The sequence below is a fragment of the Camelus bactrianus genome, chromosome 35 (assembly GCF_048773025.1).
Source record: "Camelus bactrianus isolate YW-2024 breed Bactrian camel chromosome 35, ASM4877302v1, whole genome shotgun sequence".
NCBI classification, from domain to species: domain Eukaryota; kingdom Metazoa; phylum Chordata; class Mammalia; order Artiodactyla; family Camelidae; genus Camelus; species Camelus bactrianus.
Window position 1 is genome coordinate 31214996 of NC_133573.1, and position 21760 is coordinate 31236755.

The following is a 21760-nucleotide window of genomic DNA, read 5'->3' on the forward strand; positions in this document are numbered from 1 at the left end:
CTGCGCAAACTCCAGCCTCGAAAAACTTACAGCCTCACTCAGAGCTCTACAGACACCTCACTCCTGACATAACCAAAGCAGAACTCTTCATTCCTACTTCAAATCCATTTCTCACCCACTTTCCTGCTTTTCAGTAAATACTATCAGCCAACGAGTTTCTTAAGCTAAAATTCCAGACTCATCTTTGATTCTTCTTCCCTCATGCCCCACAGCTAATCCATTAGCAAATTCGGTGGTCTGTATCTTCAACATAAACCCTGAATCCATTCTCACTTTGCAAAACCCTATGGTATTATCACCTTAAAGCACTGTCTTTAACCTTTATTACTGCAGTCTCCCCTGAATGGTTCTCCCTCCTTCCTCTGGAGCCACAGACAAGCCGTTCTCTACACAGCAAGAAGGTGATCTTTAAACCATGTGCTAAGTGACATCACTGTGCTACTCAAAATCTCTAGTAGGTTCCAGTTCCACAGAGAATAAATTCAAGGCCTCTCAGCCCCCTGCTCACCTCTCACTTTGTCTCGGACTCTGTTCACCTCCCACTGACCCTGGACTGCTCCCCGGACCTGTCCCTCACTATGGCAGGCTCTGTCCTCAGGGCCTCTGCGCCTTCTGCTCCCCACACCTAGAATGTTCCTCCTCCAGACACCTGCAGGCCTGCTCATGCTTCTCAGCCAGACACAGCTCCTCAGGGAGGTCTCCCTCCACCATCCTACCAAGGACACGCTGCGTCTCCGGGTTTCTGCTTCTCACCTCTCATGGCAGGCAGGGTACCTGCCCCCAAAGATGGCCACCTCCTAATTCCTGGAACCCCAAATATGTTACCGCATAGTGTAAGGGGTAATTTAGTAGCTGATGGATTAAGGGTGCTAATCAGCTGACCTTAAAATAGAAAGATTATTCTGGATTACCTGGGTGCCCAGGGTAATCCCAAGGGTCCGTAAGAGGAAAAGAGAGAGGAGAGTGAGTGTCGTTGGGCTTGGGTGCGAGGAAGACCCAGTACAATCACTGCTGGCTTTGGAGATGGGACAGAGGCGGGAGCCAGGACCGTGGGTGGCACCGACTGGCCAGAAAATCGGGAACGAGTTCTCCCCTGGAGCCTCCAGAAAGGAGCGCAGCCCTGCAGACAGCTTGATTTTAGCCCAGTGAGACCACTGCAGACTTCTGACCTCCAGATCTGTAAAACGGTAAACCACTAAGTCTGTGATGATTCGTTTCAGCAGTAATAGGACAGCAACACACACCCCACTGTGGCCACTTCACTGCCCTCCTCAGTATCCAAGACAACCTTACTCCTTGCGTATGCAGTGCCTGCTGCTCTGGCATGCGAACCCAGGAGGATGAGGTCCTGCTGAGCTTGCTCCCAGCGTGTCCACAGGGCCTGAGCAGCCGCAAACAAAAGCGGATGCAAGTGAAAGCCTGGATCAGTAAAGAGAAGAGGCAGACACACCTTTGAGGGGTCAGGGACTGGGGTTCCTGTGTGTGTGACAGGCAAGTACAGCAGAGTAACAGCATGAGGCTTGAGGTGAATAAGGAAATGCGGAATGAGAGGGGTCTGGACCACACAGTCTCTCTCCTGGAGAAGCAGGGAGGTGGGCGTCCAGAGCTGCTGGCGTCGCTGCCCCGGGAAATCGCCGGGACCCAGGTTCCCTCGATGTCCGTCTACATTTCTGATGTGGCCTCGCCCTCCTGGTCCAAGGAACCTCTAAGGAAAGCTTCCAAAAACAACCACACAACTTGCCCCACTTACATTCTGTTGGTTATCACAGATTGGAAAAGCCACAAGCTTCATACAAAACTTTTATAAACACACATGCACGTCACTGGAAGGGCGTATAGCAACAACTAAAGAGTGTTTCTTTCTTGATGGTGGGATTTAGGAAGTTATTACTTTCTGCTTTGGGATTTTCTGTATTTTCCATACGAATGGCAATAGATACGTACTGCTTTTCTAATCAGAAAAATCCAATAAAAGGCATTCCAAAGAAAGGGAGGAAACGCCAAGGTCAAGGGGCTAATGCAGTGATTTATGCAGGAAACCAAGAGGGCTGATTTGTGGCTGAGAGAGGAGAGGGGACATTTCCAGATCCGCCAAAAGGACCAGTGGTACTCTCCCACTGTAAAAAATGTTTACCGATAGTCTGAGGGGCTGTTAGGCTTGGGATTTTAGGCTTAGCTGTATTTTGATTTGGAGTTTATTCCCTTCACAGACTCACAGACTCTAAAGGAACAAAACATGGACTATAATACATATAGCTCAAGCTACAGAAATGTAAACACCAGATCTTTAACAGGGTAAGTCCTTCCTTCCGCATTTGTTTACACAACAGTTTCATTCCATCACCTTCCTTGATTCCCATCCTAAATAACAGAGCATCGTAGTGCTTTTTATTCACCCATGGTGCCTGGCTCCAAGCCACACTCCCCAGCCTGCGAGCCACCTTCAAGGGGCCAGGTTCCACCAGCAGTTTGGCAGGGCTGCCTGCAATGCACCGCCCACCATCGACAGGGAAGCAGTCCAGTTGGAAACTGCTTAGTTCCTATCATTTTAGGCGGAACAAAATTATAGTTAATGATTCTCTGCATTAGACTGTGCTCCCTGGTGCCTCTTAGATGTAGCTGTAGCCTTGGGCATGTAGATAGGAGCCCTATAAGTACTCTGGCAGCATAACTACATAGTTGTGGTGTAAATCAAGCTCAGAGCTGCTATTATGTTTAGCTGTAGGGCTGCTGCATGTATAATTTGACTCAATCTGTCAGGGTTCACGGGGTCAGCAGTTTGAGAGCAGAAAGTTGGTCTGAGTCAGCTCCCAGGGCAGCTGTACAAAGAGGCCTCCGGTTTAGTGGGTAGACCAGAGACCTGGCCTGGAGCCTCCTCTCCTGAAAAGTGGCATATGTCTCCCAGCATCTCTGCAGGGCTGCTGGGCAGCACAGTGTGTACACGAGGTGGGAGAGGCGCGCTGTGGGGCACACAGTCGGGAGGGAGAGATCTCTCAGCCAGCCAGGAACAGCTGCATCAGGCAGCATTACGACGGAGAAATTAAGACCCAAGGTTCCACACCCTCACACATTTTCCTTCTTGTCAGGGCTTACAGAGGATTATATATCTATAAAAAAATTAGTGCAGCTTCAAGTTATTCCAGCTAAGAGAACAGTGTTTACTTTGCTTATTTGCCGCTACAACTTACAGCAGATAGAGTATTAAGCTTTTCAGATTTTGCAATATGCCTTATAGGCTGGAAAAGCTCTTTTAAACCCGTGGAGTAAGAAAACCATAAGGCACACATCCCAGGCAATGGGTAAAGATACATGTTGCCTAGGCAGTAAAGTATTTTATGGAAAATACAATGACCTAAGTCGTACATAACCGTAAGAGTGGTAAAATTATGAGATAAGTAAACTGAGGTTTCTCAGATACTCGGATTATCTGGTCACCATCAAAACCACAGAAAGGGGAGTCATCTCAGGAAACACAGACATGCCAGAAACACACTTCTAATCTCAGGAGGGATTGGGGGCCAGGGAAGAAAAATCTGGCAGCGTGTTTAGATACCTGCCCAAGCTTCCATCACACAGCACACCTAACACCTGTGTATGGGACACCCCACTAGCTACAGTACCAGTAGGTGGATGTAAGAGCAGGGGTGCATCTGGAATCAGCAAGATGGCGAACAGGAAGGCTCAGCCCTTGTCTCTCCACAGAAACAACAATTTAACAACTATCCACAGATGATAATAGCCCTGGGAGGGCTCTGGTGTATAATTAAGAAACTGCAGCAACCCAGGGGAGCACAGAACCTGAGGACGGTCACATAGAAAAGGCACGGAGATCATTTACTTTTGTCACTTCATCTCCCAGATTGGCCCATCTCAGTGCTAAAAGGAATCACCTCCACTGTGAGTTCCTTCACAGGGAGCAAAAGAGCAGAAGGACCCCAGCAGCCTTCATCACTGAGGATCCTGCAGCCCTCGCCAGAGACAACCAGAGCCCACACCACTGTGCCCCTTCAGAGCTGGACCACTGCTCACCATCCCCTAGAGATGGCCGTGTATCACACCAAGCTCCAGAGCACAGGAAAAAGGCTACACACAATGACCAAGTGGGATTTATCCCTGGCATGCAAGGATGGTTTAATATACACAAATTAATCATGTGATAAACTACATTAACAGAATGTATGATCATCTCAATAGATGCAGAAAAGGCATTTGACAAAATTCAACTTCTATTCATGATAAAACATCTCAAAACAGGTATTGAGGGACTCACCTAACATACTGAAAGTCCTATATGCAGAGTCCACAGTTAACCTCATAATCAATGGGGAAAAACCAAAAGCTTCTCCTCTCAGATCTGGTACAAGGCAAGGTTGCCCACTCTTGCTACTTCTGTTCAACATAGTACTGAAAGTTTGGGCCAGAGCAATTAGACAAAAAAAAAAAAAAAAAAAAAGGAAAGAAGAAAGGAAGGAAGAAAAGGCATCCAAATTGGAAAGGAAGAAACAAAAATTTCTTTGTTTGTAAATGTCATGTTCATATAAGTAGAAAACTCTAAATCTCCACAAAAAAAAAAATTGTTAGAACTGATAAATTTAGTAAAGTTGCAGGATGCAAAACATACAACAATTAGTGATGTTTCTATATACAAAGAACCATCTGAAAAGGAAATTAAGAAAACAGTATCATTTGCAATGGCATCAGAAACAATAAAACACTTAGGGATAAACTTAACCAGAGACTGGTACACTGAAAATTACAAAACATTGATGAAGGAAATTTAAGATGACACAGATAAATGGAAATACATTCATGTTTATGGATTGGAAGAATTAATATTGTTAAAATACCCATACTACCCAAAGTGATCTATAGATTCAATGCAATCTCTATCAAAATCTAAATTTTATTCTTCACAGAAATAGAAAAAAAAATCCTAAAATTTAAATGAAACTGCAGAAGATCTTAAATAGCCACAGCAATCTTGAGCAAGAAGAATAAAACTGGAGGCATCACACTTCTTGATGTCAAAATATGTTACAGAGCTATAGTCATCAAAATGGTATGGTACCGGCATTAAAAAGATATATAGGCCAATGGAACTGAATAGAGCGCTCAGAAATAAATCTGTACATTATGGTCAACTGATCTTCAACAAGGGTGGTAAGAAAAAGGAAATGAAACAGGATAATCCCATTTAAATGGTGTTTGAAAAACTGAATACCCATTTGAAGAATGAGATTGGAAACTTATCTCACAGCATGTGTAAAAAATCAACTCAGAATGGGTTAAAGATTTAAACATAAGACCTGAAGTCATATAAATATTAAAACAAAACATCTCCTGGTAAGTTTCTTGACATTGGTCTAAGCAGTAATTTTTTAGATATGACACCAAAAGCACAAGCCACAAAAGAAAAAATAGACAAATGGGATTTTACTAAACAAAAAGTCTTCTGCAAATAAATGAAAATAATCAAATTCTGCCATCAGGAAGTGTGTCAGGGTTCATTTAATCCAGAATGGCAAAAAAATCACAGCCTCTGTAGCCAATGATGGTTGATTCAATTTTATTGAGGAAAATGATAAAGTCCTGGTTGCTGGATTTGGTTGCAATGGCCATGCTGTTGGTGGCACTCTTGGAGTCAGCTTTAAGGTTACCAAAGTGGCCACCACCACTCTTTTGCCCTTACAAAGGCAAGAAGGAAAGACCAAGGCCAAGACCCTAAGTTTTGATGATGAAAGCACAGCAGTAATCAATTCTCATATGCCAGCATGATTAGACACAGAACTATCGTACGATCCAGCAATCGGATGTCTGGATGTATGTCAAATGGAAATGAAGTCAGCATCACAAAGAAATATTTGCACTCCCATGTTCATTGCAGTGTTATTCACAAATAGCCAGGACATGGAAATAACCTAAATGTTCACTGCCAGATGAATGGATAAAGAAAATGTAGTATGCACATACAATGGACTATTATTCAGCCTTCAAAAAGAAGGAATTCCTGCCGTTTGCAACAATATGGACGAACCTGGAGGGCTTATGCTAAGTGAACTAAGCCAGACAAAAGGACAAACACGAAATGATCCCACTCACGTATAGGGTCTAAAGAAGTCGAACTTAAGATATCAGAGGGTAGACTGGCGGTGATCAGGGGCCAGGAGTTGGGGGAAACAGGGAGACCTGGTCAAAGGGCACAGAGTTGTAGTTTTAAGATGAGTAAGTCCTGCTGATCTGAAGTACTGCGGTGTGACTCTGGGTAATGAGACTGTCTTGTACACCTGAAATCCGCTAAGAGTGTAGATGCGGTGTCCTCACTACGATAAGGAGAGAAGGTGGTCCTGTGAGTGATGGTGCGGCTCTTCAGCATGACTGCAGTGACCATTTCACAACGTGTACACGTATCAATCTATGACATAGCACACCTTAAATGTATGTAATTTTTATTTGAAAAAAAAGGTGGAGGAACCAGGACGGGGCAGGGTGAGCTCAGCAGTCGTTGCTGGACCCGAGTGGAACATTCTTCTTCAGATTCTGACGCGCAGATGAGAGCTGGGCTTCTGGATTAGCGGTTGTCTGCCAGCCTCTAAATTTCTGGCACGTGGTAAATACTCCATTTACTGTGACAGAACTATGACAGCCATGACCATCATTAATGGGCCTGCTTATGTCCCCAACACAAGACTCTGGGAGCAGTTTCTTTAACAGGCTGAATTACTCTTTGCGCTTCACTCCCATTTTGAACTGGGCAGTTAGTCCTTTGTGGAGAGCTGCCAAATGCAGCAAAAACCAGAGGTGAAAAATATTGCAGTGGACATGCAATATTCATACTAAAGGGCACCTGAAATTCAAATTTACCGACACCCTAAACTCTGCAGCCCTCCTGCACTCACCTGCCTGGCTGCCCACCCATATCTCCTCGTGACCCCGCCCCAATTCCTTCTTGTTACAGTAAGTAAAAGGGTTAATTTAAAATACGAGCATCTCGATTATCCTGCCACCATCACAAATCTGACACCGCTTCTGTAGCTGGTGTGAAACTGTCCCTTCTGCCTCGGTCTGCACAGTGAGAAGCAAGCCCCGGTGTTTGTTTCTGATCTATGAAATGTGGAATCAAACAACACTGCCCAGCCTTTCAGAGCTACCAGAGCTGTGGCATCATGAGTCACAAGGACAGAGGCTCATGGCTGCTTTCACCAGGGAGAGGAAGAGGCCATTTCAGGGACCAGCCGTCCCACCAGCTCGGTCATAACGCACAAACAGACTGGGTCCGGCTACCGATGAGTCGGGGCCTCCCACGTCTCCTGGCGCCTCTGGGAATCATTTGCTTCCCATTGTGTTATTTGACGGCATCCTTGCAGGCGGCAGGGAGGAGGTGCTGCGGTTACTGGTACTAACAACCCACTGCAAGGCCCAGTGGCCTAAAACAAAACAGCCGGGTGTTCAGCTCAGGAATCTGCAGTCTGGGCGGGCCCTCCTCCGTGCAGGTGTGCGCTGCTAGAGTCCCACTCCCCGGGGCGTGCACACACGAGAGGCTGGCTGTTGGCTGGGAGCTCAGCCTGGCTGTCTGTCAGGCCTTGACGCCCGTCCTGGGGCCTGTGCAGGAATGTAGGGGTTCCCAGAGCCAGAGCCCCGGAGAATCCACTTCACCTTCTAGCAGTGAACTGCAGGGCAAAGGGGCAGCGTGATCTCCCCATCGTCGGGACCCGCCTGGGCCGAGAGGGAGAGAACGCAGACCACATGTTGTGTCGCTGTGTCTTCGTGTCGTGAGGTCGGCACGGCACCTGGGATGAGAGATACTGTTCACAACTTCCTGGAAGGAAACCTGCCCCAGGAAGTGTGTCTGACCGACGTTTGATGGACGCCGTGTCCTGTCTTCTTGCGGCTGGAAAAGCTGAGCTTCTGGCCCAGTCAGCAGCCTCCCTCTCGGCCTCTCGGCCTCTCGGGTCCTTTGTCGGCACCTGAACCCCCACCGTGGGCCAACCCCGCTTCTCACTCTCCAGGCTGTCTGGACCCCACCCCCGTGTGGGCCCTGATCTCCCCTGCACAGCCTCGTTCCCCACACTCCTGCTCAGAGAGCCCCTCTGCCCACGAGTCCAGACGAGTCCCCGCTCCCCTCAATCACGGCCTCTCAACCACATTTTGCTTTTCCACAGCACTTGTCACCACCTGAAGTTATCATCTCGCTGTACTTCTTTGCTAGTCGGTGTACAAAGCCCTCTCTTCCCCGTCCCCACGTGAGCTGCATGAAGCCGGACCTCCTGCCGGGTGAACTAGGATTTAAAGGGCCACCTCTCAATTCTCCTGTGCTCACAAAGCAAAGGAGCTGAGGTCCCGGAGACCACAGTGATCCAGCGCCACCCAAGGCCGCGCAGCTGGGATGTAGCCTCTGCCAGGCTGAGCTGCCCCTGGCTGCCGCGGCCTCGAGATTCAGCCCTGAGATAAGTCTGCAAAGGGCTCCACCTTTGCGGTCCTGGGCCCCTCGTTTGTGGGTCAAGGTCAGCTCCGCCTTCTCAGCCCCTCCTCCAGATGGGTCAGCAAACACCAGAGAGCTGAAGCAGATCCCCACCTTGTCTGGTTCCTGTATGTTTTCCAGAAAAGCCTGAAGATGCCGCCTCTTCAGGTGTTCTCGGGGGACCAGCCATGGGTACCAGGCACACCATCAGTGCGGGCAGACACCCTCTCCCCGTCTGAGATTCTTCGCTGTACGCTCTTGATTTCCACAAACACACTGTCCCTGCAGGTTATGCACTCGATTCCGTTCTGTTACTCAGTTGGTCCTTTAAATTTTGTAACTTATTTCTTTAAAAACTGTATATTATTCCCACTCCTCATGTTTAATATAAAGTCTATAACAGAAGGTTTTTTTGTTGTTTTCCAAACCAAGAGTTGACTAATTTTGAAGGTTGCAAAAATAACCTATAAAACCTTTGTTTCAAAAATAAACAAAATTTTATAATAAAAAGTTTTAAAAATAAACACACAATACAAATTATATTTAAAAATCCCCTGCATCTCCTTCTTGTACTGGTGTTCCTCCTGGCAGTCTCCTCTTGTTTTACATAGACAATACTGTCCTGGATGTCCCTGAACGCTCTGTTAGTTTAACATTTTTAATGTTCTTCCCTATTTCTGACTTTGGCACCATTATATCTGGGGCTGATTATTCCAGCTCTGTCCTTACATGTCTGAGCAGCCTCGGAGGCCCCGGAGGTCTGTCCAAGTTTACACAGGAAGAGCAAGGGTCACCAGTATTTGTGGCGGCCTCTGCAGTCATGTGGCTCCGTCGCATCTGCAATCTGCATTCCTGCTCACTCCAGTCTAAAGGGTAGTCTTACCTTCGTTCTGAGGGTCACTCTCCATTGGTCCTGCAAGTCAACTACAGGCAAAGGTGAAACTATAAATAGATGAAAAGACCCAAAGACAAAACTAGAGTTCGGTGTATTTCTGAGGTAAGCGTTTCTGGCTCATGAAAGGGTCAGCATTTATGTTTCAATTCTGTACTCTTTCTCTCTTTAGGTGGGATTCTAGAAAAAACAGTCACAGCTGGCAGGTGTGAACACAAAGAAAGAAGAGGCTCTTCCTGTACCTCACCATCCACACAGCCTGCTGCAGCACACAGTTCTCTCCGGACACGTTCGTTTCCTGGGGAGGGGGCGGTACCGGCTGGAGAGCTGGGCGGAGGGAAGGCAGGTGATCCCGGGGAGCTCACTTCAGGGCCTTTACAGAGCAGCGCTATTTGTCTGTAGCTGCAAGAACTCTACCACGTTTTCTTCAAGCAGCCCCAAGAACAAAAATACAAATGCGTCTGCTCAGCGCGAATGGACTGGAATGCTGCAGTTCACTATTATTCTATAATTAAATGAAATGGCACTGCAGGAAGGGAAATGTAGAGTACTGTCACAAAACTCCAAAGTAGCAATATTTTCAGCAGCGGGTAAGTCACTATTCTCCGGGAATAAACACGGCCCAAGGCAGAAGATTGTGTGTGGTCACTTCACATGGAATTGCTTTCAGTGGGGCTGAACGCATCCTCTCACTGAGTTTCTTTCTAACTCTGAAGGTGGTGTTTCCTGACACGCTGTTCCCGGAGTCATCAAGTTATCCATGTATGATATTCAGAATAAAGTCACCAATGGTATTTCAATTCCCAGCTGACCCACCAAGCACAACTGAGGGCAAATCCTGTATCTTTTCAAATATCTTTGTGTGCGTAAGTCACACCAAGTATCTAACGTATGGTGATACTGAATTATGACTGCTGAATTAGATAATTATAATGTCGCCTTGGGGTGAATAAATGAGTTACTATTTACTGAGTGACTGCGTAACCCTGAGCAGCCCCGTGATGCAGATGTCATGATCCCCACTTCACAGATGAGTCAACTGAGGTTTGCAAAGCACAAGCAACTTGGTGAGTTCTCCGTCAAGGTCAGCAGCCACAGCAGGCCTCCCCAGTAAGGCCCTGCTGCTCACTGCATGGAGCCTTCAGCGATGCCCCAGCCCTATCTCAGGGTCCCATGGCTGGGGCCCTGCAGCTCAGAGACATGGGGACCAGGGGAGGGAGTTCCTCAGTCCCCTTTATGCAGAGCTGGGCTCAGGCTCAGTGTTTTGCCCCAACCCTTCCGGCAGGTATGTCTCCATGTGGCGCATCAGGGCTGCTGGGCCAAGTCCCCCTCCCACACTGGCCACACTGTCCCCACCACGAAGTGCTCCTTTCCCTGCAGCTACCCTCTGAACAGGTCCCACTTCGACAGTGTGGCCAAGAGCACCTGAACCTCTACAATTGCTGGCTGCGCACCAGGGGAGGCAGTGCGGTGCTGGGCTAGGGGTGGAGGTGTCACTGGGAGGGGTTCTGTGTGGTTTTATCTGAAACTACAGTCTCTTGTAACACTCCACATCTGTTCACGACAGTGGCAGCTCTGCGGCAACCCGGCAACGCCCACTAGGCCAGCTCCCGAGCCAGGGGCTCACAGTCGATCAGCACAGAGGAGCCTGGAGTCCTGGCTGTCCCCGAGCCGGACCAGCTGGGCCACCCCGGGGGAGACGCTGACTTCTCATAAGGTCTGTCCAGTGAGACGTTCTGTAGCAGAGGCCCTGGCGTCTCCAAGGCAGGTGTGGTGTGTGTCCCTGGAGGAACTCTAAGCCAAGATGCTTCCACTTCCCACACAGGGCCTCCCCGCCCTTCTCCAGAGCATGGCAGAGTCCCTGGCTCCATCCGGTGCTTCTTTATGATCAAGTTTGTCTTTCAGTGGGTACATCACGCTGCAACGGAACTGCTTGCTCTTACTACTTTGAAAGCCTGTACTTTTTAGGCATAACGTAAGAGTCTGAAGTAATCAGAGCTTGAATTTTCAGATGAACAAATAAAACTACGTGTTCACACAGAATGTTTACCTATATGACTATTCAGAATTAATATTAAGCCCACCACGCACCACTCTTCCGCTGACAGCGATATGCATACCTTATGGGGACCCGTGGCAGCAGCTGAAGCCCTTTGTGACTGTGGAGGCCAGGGCACTGACTGCACTGACTCAGGAACTTTCCGTCAGTCTGCCAGCTCCCCTCAGCCTTGTCCACAGTCCACCAGGGCCACGTGTCCTACAGGTGACTGGGGTGGATGTCTTCTGATTATTCTAACAAACGTCAGTATTTCCGATATTAGAAATTGGGTGAAGGGGATCACAATGCAGCTTTAAAAAATAAAGAATGGTTTTTAAAATCAAAGATTATATTGTAATGTAGCAATATTAATTTTTGTGAACTTTGAGGATTTCAGAGTTCGAAGAGTTTTTCTGGTTATTATGATCTCAAAAAGGAACATCTAGTGAATGTATTAATGAACTTACAGCAGGAGTCCAGGGCTTCACCCTGCATGATTTTTGGTTTTCTCCTTCTCATCTCCTTAAGCAATCCCATCAGTTTTGAAGGCTCCAAAGCCCTTCACGTGTTGAAGATTCCAGCACTTTTACACTCAGTCCTGCCATTCCCTTTGAGCTGCAGACAGCTGACCTGACCTCCACACTCAGGCGTCTCAAGCTTGTCTCGAACCAAACATGTCCAGACAGAGATCCCAACTCCCCCACCACTCAGCTTCCTGGTTTTTCTCCAACCGAGTAGGCGATGCCACTGTGCACATGGCTGTCTGGAAACCTGGGGCTCCTGATTTACTTCTGCCTCCTTTCCCCACCCTTGCAACGCGTGAGTCCTGCTCCCCACCTTCAGGATGTACTCTCAAGCCGTCCGTCCGCGGGCTCAGGGGCTGCCGGCCGGCCAAGTCCACCGGACAACTGCCTCCTGCAGCAGCACTGCTGACCTTTGGGCTGGGGCATGGCATGGGGAGGGCCACCCTGGGCCCTGGAGGGTGTTGAGCAGCATTCCTGGACTCCACCTCCTTACTGCATGCCTGCAGCGCCCTCTCACACACCCTCTACCAGCTGCGATAACCAAAAACATCTCTGACAGGGCCAAATATCCTCCAGGGTTGTGGATGGAGAACCTCTGCTCTATTCCAACCCATTTTCTGCACGGAAGAAACATGAAGTAATGATGTTTTATATCCTACACAGATAATTTTACTCTCTTGATTTAAAACACTCAATGATTCCCTACTGGATGCAGAATACACTTCAAACACTTCACCATGAGATGCTTAAGACCGTGAGTGACCAGAGACCGGCTCACAGCCCCAGCCTCTTGCCTCACACCTTCAGCTAGTGCTATGGGCCAAATGTCTGTGTCCCCCCCCAGATTTATATGTTGACTCCTAATCCCCCAGATGATGGTATTAGGTACCGTACCTAACTAGGCATCAGGGGCTTTGGGAGGTGACTGGGTCACGAGGGTGGATCCCCCATGAATGGGATCAGTGTCCTTATGAAAGAGACCCTACAGAGCCCCCTCCCCCCATCCTCCAGACGAGGACACAGAAGACACTGTCTCTGAAACAGGAAGCGGATTCTCACCAGACACGACACCTGCCAGCATGTAAAATCCCTGTCAAAGTCAAAATATGACAGATAAACGGGAAGAAAAGGAAAATATTCCTGGGTTAATATGCCACTTGCACAAGGACAGTGAACAAAGCTCTGCCGCTGCTGAGTGGGCGACGTGTGTCCAGTCAGCCGCAGGCCCTCCCGGGGTGTGGGTTCGGAGAGGCCTTAGGTCTGTGTGTGCCACGCTAGATGACAAAAAGATCACGGGGAAGGGTCCATTACTTCCTTCAGATTGTGAAAGTAGTCTGAGACCCCATCCACATGTGGGACCACTGCAGTGGGCATGATGCTCACGTGACCTCACCAGAGTGTCACTCACAGAGTTGGGAGCATGTGGTTCTCAGATGCACACTCATTAGAGCCGCAGGCGGAGCCCAAGTGCCTCCTGAAGTGGCAGACCCGGCCGTGGGGCTGAGACCAGGCTTCCAGCGTTGGCAGTGCTCTGGAAGAGTCACTCAGCCCAAACCCTGCAGTTCCTGATGTTCTGCGAGCTGACCTGCCAGAAGCACCGAATCCGAGTACTTTACGTGAAGGTTAGAAAAGAAATAGGAGAACGTGTAACTGAAGACTATTCCAGACATTGGGCAATAGTAGAGGAAGAGGGGTGTTTTCAAGTCAAGAAATATAAAGGGTTTTATTTATTTATTTATTTTTAAATTTTTATTGAAGTATAGTTGATTTACAATGCCAGTTTCAGGTGTACAGCAAAGTGACTCAGTTATATACATACATACATATATATTTTCTTTTCAGATTCTTTTCCATTATATGTTATTATAAGAAACTGACCATAGTTCCCTGTGCATACAATAGGCCTTTGTTGTTTATCTATTTTACATACAGTAATGTGTGTCTGTTAATCCCCACCTACGGTTACCAAAGGGGAAAGGGTGGGGAGGGATAAATTAGGGGTTGGGGATTAACAGACACACATTAGGGTTTCATTGTTTTTTAAGAAAGGAGTGATAGGAAGTAAGAATGTTTATCACCCTCAGTATTCAGAAGAGCAAGAACACGTGACAGCAATCTCATGGCAAAGAGGGCACAGGAGGCTTCACTCTGGACTTCTGGAAAGAGTATGCAACTATAAAAACCCTGCAAATTGTGCAGGCTGTGTACTTGTCAGATTTCCCAGTGATTTTCCAAGTGAAAGCATTCTTGAGCTTTTCCAAATGTGGAAACAATGGTGGCAGCAGCCAATCAACGTATCTTGCTGGAACTATTTGGCTTCCAGGAAGGAATCTCATAATAAGCAACGGTCTTACTTTAAGAGCTTTCTCAGTGAATGTTCCATTTGTATTTACATTTGCTGTATACCACGAATAATAGGTTAAAGAAGTCACATGATCATATCAATTGATGTGCAGAAAAGGCAGCTGACAAAATTAACACCCATTTATGATAAAAACAGACTCTCAGAAAAAGAGGAATAAAGGGGATCTTCCTCAAAGCAATAAAACAAATCTACAAAAGACCTACAGCTAACAATATATTTACTGGTAAAAGATCATGTTTTTCCCTAAGATCAGGCACAAGGCAAAGGCGTATGCTCTCACCATTCTTATTCAACATGGTGCTGGAAGTCCCAGTCATTGCAATGAGGAAAGAAAAGATAATAAAAGGCATACCTATAAGAAAGAAAGAAAACTGTCCCTATTTACAGCTGACATGATTATCTACAAAGAAAATCCCAAGGAATCTACCAAAAACTCCTGGACTTAATAAAGTTGATTCAGCAGGCTCACAGGATACACAGTAAATATGCGAAAGTTAACAGTACGTACGTGTGTATGTATGTATGTATGTATATAATGTATACATATACTAGCAATGAACAGACTTCAAATTTAAAATGCAATGTAATTTATAGCCACTCAAGAAAATAAAATACATATATGTAAATCTAACAAAACAAGAACAGGATTCATAAGCTGAAAACGACAAAATGTCAATGGAAGAAATCAAAGAGGACCTAAATAAATGGAGAAATACAGAGTGTTCATGGATTCTAAGGCTTAACATAGTAAAAATAGCAAGTTTCCTCACATTGATATAATACAACTATACAAATTTAATGCAATTCTTGTCAACATGCCAGCAAGATATTTAGTAGATACAGCGAATTATATGGAAAGACAAAGCAACTGAAAGAGCTAAGCCACTCTGAAAAAGAGTAAAGTGATCAAATCAGTCTATTCTATGTCAGGATGGATCACAGACTTAAATGTAAAACTCAAAACTATACAACTTTCAGGAAAAAAAAGAAAATCGTTGGGATCTAGGGCTAAGCAAAGATTTCTTAGACTTCAGACCATCAACATGATACATGAAAGGAAAAAAATGATAAATTGGATTTCATCAAAAATGATAAATATTTTGGGGGGGAAGGTACAGCTCAGTGGTAGAGTATGTTCCTGGGTTCAATCCCCAGTATCTCCATTAAAATAAATAAATAAACAAAAAAACCTAATTAATACCCCCTCCCAAATTTTTTAAATTAAAAAATAAATCTTTTGCATGGTTTTGCAAAGGACCATGTTAAGAAGATGAAAAGACAAACTACAGTCTGGGAGAAAATGTTCACAAACTACATATCCAACAAAGGACTAGTATCTCAACTATATAAAGAACATTCAAAACTCAATAGTAAAAAACAAACAATCCAATTAGAAAATGGGCAAAGATATAAAAAGATATTTTACCAAAAAGAATATACAGATAACAAAAAAGCACATGAAAAGATGTTCAATGTAATGATATTCAATATAATGAATCATTAAGGAAATAAGTTTAACCATTAAGCTAAAACCACAATGAGTTATCACTGTTTACCTACCAGAATGGGTAAGATAAAAACACTGGCAACACCCAGAGCTGGTAAGGATGGGGAGAAACCTGATCACTCATATCCTGCGGGTGGTAATGAAAAGTGGTGCAAACACTCTGGAAAACAGTTCGTCAGTTTCTTAGCAAACTAAACATGCAACTAACCATACAACTCAGTAATTGTACTCCTGGGCATTTACCCAACAGAAATGAAGATTTATGTTCACACAAAAACCTGTACACAAACGTTCATAGCAGCTTTACCTGTAATAGCCCAAACTGGAAACAACCCAGATGTCTTCCATGAGTGAATGGTTAAACTGTGATCCATCCATATCATGGAATAGTGCTCCATGATAAAAAAGGAATGAACCACTGATACATACATACATACAACAATCTGAATGACTCTCCAGAGAATTACACTGAATGAAAGAAGCCAATGCGAGAGGGTTATATACTGTATAATTCCATTTATAGGACATTCTTGAAGTGAAAAATTATAGAAATGGAGGACAGATCAGTGGCTGCCAGGATTAAGAGAAGGTGGGTGTGTCTCTAAAAGGTGAGCCGGAGGGACCCTGGTGGGTGTGTAGTGCTCTGTATCTTGACAGCATCAACACCAGGATCTGGCTGGGACGCTGCACTCCACTGGTGTATGACGCCACCAGTACCACTAACATGCCTCTCCGTACTCCTTCTCACAAGCACACGGGAAGCTGTAGTTACCTCAAAATTAAAAGTTTAATTTAGAAACAGTAAGGCAGTGTGTCTTCCGTATTTGGAGGGGTTCTTCTCACCGTATTGCTGCACACAGTATGGCCAGAGTGGAGAACTGCCTGTGAAACAGGAAATGTAGTGTTATAGACCCTGCCCTCCAGACGTCTTCCTGACCTTCTTCCATCCACTGTCACGCTGCCAGCCATTCCGCCATGTCAAGTTTTAAGCCGCTTTTGTTTGATTTGTTAATTTTTAAAAACTGTATAATTAACTTCATGATTTGGGAGCTTTTAACATTTAAAGAAGAAACCACGATTCATCAGTCAGTCAAGAAAATCTAAGACTTCTCAGCCTCCCCTTCCAGGGCCGCAGACTATTTCCTCCTGGGTTCTAACAGATTACGGACTTCCTTTCCTCGGTCCTCGTAAGACAGGGTGCACCACCACTAACTACGGCGGTGGGCTGACAGCCTCTGAGTTGGTGTGTGTGGGTCTCTCACTGGCCATCTGCTGCCCAGAGGACCACAGCACCTCTGCCACTTGTACTGCCAGAGAGAACTGAGTCATATTTTTTCCATGGCTGAAAGAAGCAGCACAAAACGGGTTTTTGTTTGCTTGTTGGCAAATTGGCAAGATATACTGGTTTTGATGATGAAATGTTGGCTTCTACTTCCTTTTCACCCTGAAGCAGGTTTATTTCTGGAGCTCAGCAGATAAAAGTATTTCAGAGTCAAAATAATACCAGTTTTAATTTCCAGTTAGCTTTGACTGAAGTCCTTACCCCTAGTTTTTTTTTAAGAAGAATATTTTTTGAGTTTTTCTAATGTAGCTGCTCTGTTTAGTCATAGTATAGTTTCTAGTTCAATCCTTTGCTTCAACAAATGGAGGAAATGAGGACCAAAGAGCTAAAGTAACTTGTCAGATGTTATTTAGAAATGAGGTCCACAGTCCTGGACTCCCTGCACTCACACCACCTTCCATCATGCTAACACGCTGAATTAGAGGACAGACCTTAAAGGAAATGTTTATTTCCTTAACCTTCTAAGATTCTTTCAGTAACTGGTGGAACTACCATGGTAACTGCCCTAAAAGTTATCAGAAAAGTAATCTGCTCACCTTCTTATACCCTTTTGGACAAATGTGTATTTATTTATAAAAAATAACAATTATTCCCTCATTTGACAACTTAAAAATCATTATAAATATTTATATTTTCATCTAAAAACCAGCTATGTAATCTAAGAGCTGATATAAAACACACAATCCATGAGGAGGGTAAGGGATGTAAATATCTTTTCAGAAATTTTCATATATAATGTGGAAATTAGAAGTTTATTTTTAGTAGTTGATTTTCAGTATTCTATATGTGGTGTTAACTGAGACAGATACATCTGGAAAAGTCCCAGGAAGCAAGTCATATTTAGAGAGACTTTTCCCCAGGGATCAATTCTTTCATAATTGAGTTTTTCCTGTCCATAAATACCATGGTCTGAGTGGCCTCAACAGTAGAAATTTATTTTCTCACAGTTCTGGAGGCCAGAAGTCCAAGACTAAGGTTCTAGCCAATTCTGTTTCTGGTGAGGGCCACTTCCTGGCCGCCATGTCCTCATATGGCCTTTCCTCAGTCATACCTAGGAAAGAGGCTACCCCAGAGCTCCCTGGTGTCCCTCTTCACAAGGACACCAATCCTACTGGATCAGGGCCTCACCTTCATGGCCACTTTGAACCTTAATCATTTCCTTAAACATCTCACCTCCAAATACAGCCACACTGGGGGTTAGGGCTTCAACACATGAATTTTGGGTGAACATACTCAATCCATAACAGATAGTAATGCTAAAATGTTTTCACATTCAAGAATATAAACATATAAATTGTGGCTTATAACCATAGTTAATATATACTTACTTTTATTTTTATAATACACGAAAAACTAGAAACATTTAATAATGCATAAACATAAGAATCAACAGTATTTACTGAATTTCAAGTTTTGTCACATTTAATCAACAATTACTACCCACTGATTATGCATACAACTTGAACTATTATATACCCACTGAAGCTTAAAGCATCAGAAAATCAACCTTCAGATACTAACTTTTATCAATTGTTTATGGGCTAATTGTAGTTAGAAATCAAAGAAGAGCACCAGAAACAGAATCTGGAACAGAACAAAGCACTTCAAGATCAGACACAGGGACTTAAAGTCAGAACATGTGCAGCTGTGGCCAGCAGGGCAAACTGAGTGGCAGGCAGCCCAAGGGCAGGGCAGGGTCAACATCACACAGGAGGGGCCAAGAATCAAAGGAAAAGCACCAGTGTTGGCAGGAAGGGAAGTTCATTTTTTCCCCCAAACCGATTGAATGACAGGCACCTTTCCATTGAACTGTTACAGAATCAGGGGTTATGGGGCAGAGGCCAGCATGGAAGCTGAGATGCAAATCCAAACCCATTCATTCCAAGACCCATGCTTTGCAGAGTCTGTTCCATCTGGAAGAGAACTAACTTCCAGGACAAAGGCTCTTTCGATCTTCTGGCTTAAGTGTGTACAAACAGGATGTCCTGTTAAAATAAATTATTTGGAAGGAATGGGGTGAGGGGGAAATGGATCTGGCCCAGAAAGAAGAAGAGGGAGTAGGGAGAGCATAGAATCTGGTCCTGGAGGAAATGAGGGGGTTTGGCTTCCAGGAGGTCTAGGAGTTTGATCTGGGAAGCTTCCTCCCCATCTCTACCTTTACCTCCCTATTTCTCCAACCATACCCTCCTGTGTTCCTTAACATAATTATTTTATCCCTCCTCCTCCATTTCTAAGCTGTTTCCATCAGAGACTTCTCATAATAAATCTGAGTCTAAACTGACCAAGGGAAAATTAGAAATGACTAACAAATATACAACAATGTGCTCAAATACACTAGTTAACGTAAGAACTCTAAGTTAAAGCAAAAGTAGATACCTTGGAGAACGTCAAACAGTGGAGGGATAGGGTCAGAATGTCTTCTAAACATCAGCATGATTTTTACATCAAGATTTTAATCTGTGTATAAACTCCCTAGGTATAGTTCAAGACATACATTCAAGATTTCAAAAAAAAATACACTATGAAATGATATAACACACAAAGGCACTGCTGTTTTGGTCTTTGAGCATACCACGGACTACTGGATTACCACAACACCAACCGTAACTGTAGATGCTTGAAAGGACTAGCACGGTTACAGGGAACTGGGAATCTCCCTGCTCATCGATTCTCAGACAGGGGAGGAGAAGGACCTCCACAAAGAGGAACGTGACAACCTGAGCCAGGAGAGAAGAGCAGGCCACGTCCCCATAATCCGTACAACTGACTTAGTAACAAAGGGGGCATCTCTGACACTCAACTTCCTCCAAGCACATTCCTCACAACCACTCTTACAGGCCCCCCCACCCCCCTCACTTCTCCAGCTTGCTGGCAACCTCATTTTTCAGCAAACAACCTGATCTGAAGTTCAGGTCTGAGCTCCCTCAGCCTCAGAGGGACAGCTTCCACTTCTCTGCCAACACGAGCCTCTCCACCTATTAATTAGGCCAATTATTTTGTCAGGATCTTAAGGCCCAATTTTCCACCAAACATTTAATACTTTCTCTGCAGTATTTAGATGGACTTTTAATTATCACCTAAACTCAGCAATTTCTAAGTGAAACTCTGAAACTTAGTTTTTCCAAAGACTTCCAACTGCCTTTAGGATCCAGTCAGAACTCCTCAGTCTGGTGCTGAGTCACAGCCTGGGACCAGCTGACCTGCCTGTCTCGTGTTGCTGCTCACTCCTCCCCGCCGTGCACTCCCTGACCCATCCTGTCTGCTTTTCTCACTTCCTGTTTCAGATACTTTCCTCCTTGCTTTTGGCTGAGGGAACTCTTGTCAATCCTTTTAGTCCCCAAACTACTAGCTAAGTTCTTTTCCCTACCCTGGTACTCACAGCACCTAGTTTCAGCACAACACATTTTGCCTTCTGATTATCTAGAATTTTGTTATATATTGTCTTGTTCATAAATGTCTCATCTCTCCCCAAACACTGTAATACCTTTGAGAATGCAGCCCTATCGTATGTAGTATTTCCTTTGTATATTTATAAAAACTAAGCATTTTGTTGTATACCCCTCAACAAATAACATCAGGCTTAAGATCAAAATAGGAACTTCATAGGTGTTCACTGAAGAGTTCTGCTTTTGGGGGGGTCAGGGAAGCATACCAAGAAGAGCCATGTTCACCTGCAAACACACCAGGATATGGCGATAGGATCAAGATCTCAAGACTGAAAGAATTCTAATCTCAAATAGATCTAAAATAACTCGTATCTTCATTCAGCAAAGGTTACATAACCGGAACTGGGCCTGCAGACACGTTAATGTCTTCCAGGAGAAACGAAGCTATTCTTCTTTGAGCAAAGATGTCACAGTCCGACTGAATTTCATCAGAGAGCAATATATTAAGTCTGGTTAGTTCTTTATATAGAAAGTTATCTGTCTTCCACTTTGCCATGTTAAGCAAGGTATAGCAAAAAAATTTCCACTGAGTGAAATGCAGTATTTCCACAATGGGACTTCCATTCTGCTGACAGAGAACACGGAACACATTATGGGAGGATGGAAAATGCACAGAATCTGGAGTTCTAGTCCGGCTTTCCACACTAGCAAGGGAATCTTGAGCAGATTGTTTTATATCTCAGAGTTCACTGTCTTTATCTATAAAATGGAAATGGTGATTATTCACATTCAGGGGTCATTTTAGGGATATGAGATTCTGTATATGCAAAACATCTTACAAATTCAAAGTGGTAAAGAAGCGGTAGTCACAATTACTAATATCGTAATAGAAAAGCACTTTGGGTTGCTGGATAAAATCCTATCATATTGATAGAAACTACAAATAAAGTCTTCGTCAATACTCGTATTACAGATTCAAAAGCAGGATCGCAGCATTTTCACCCACTGCTGTCACGTTCTCCATGCTTCCATTCCGTACATTCAGGTCCTTCCCATCTTAAAAATCTCTCCTGTCACTCCTTGATCCTACTATTTCTCTTCCCTTTGTGGCCTTTATGGTCACACCTCTTAAACAACTGTCTGTAACTGGGTTCTCAAACTCAGCCAGTGGGTCACATAAACTCTCTGTGGATACAACACTTTGAGTGTTTGTTTTTAGCAGAAAGTGGGTGCCTCCAGGCTGGGCAA

The 21760-nt window shown here is 44.8% G+C and overlaps 1 protein-coding gene and 1 long non-coding RNA gene across 3 annotated transcripts in view; one reads left to right on the forward strand and one right to left on the reverse strand.

Moving 5' to 3' along the window:
* The window catches only part of GTPBP4 (GTP binding protein 4), a 62607-nt gene that overhangs the window by 33855 nt on the left and 6992 nt on the right, over positions 1-21760 (reverse strand). The gene's annotated exons all lie outside the window — the stretch shown is intronic.
* Positions 9266-11393, forward strand: LOC141576049 (uncharacterized). 2 transcript variants are annotated; one of them, XR_012504277.1, is made up of 3 exons: positions 9266-9394; positions 9523-11067; positions 11176-11393. It is a non-coding gene; the product is annotated as an uncharacterized LOC141576049 (long non-coding RNA). The 2 variants fall into 2 exon arrangements; XR_012504276.1 differs by having other exon boundaries at positions 9523-11393.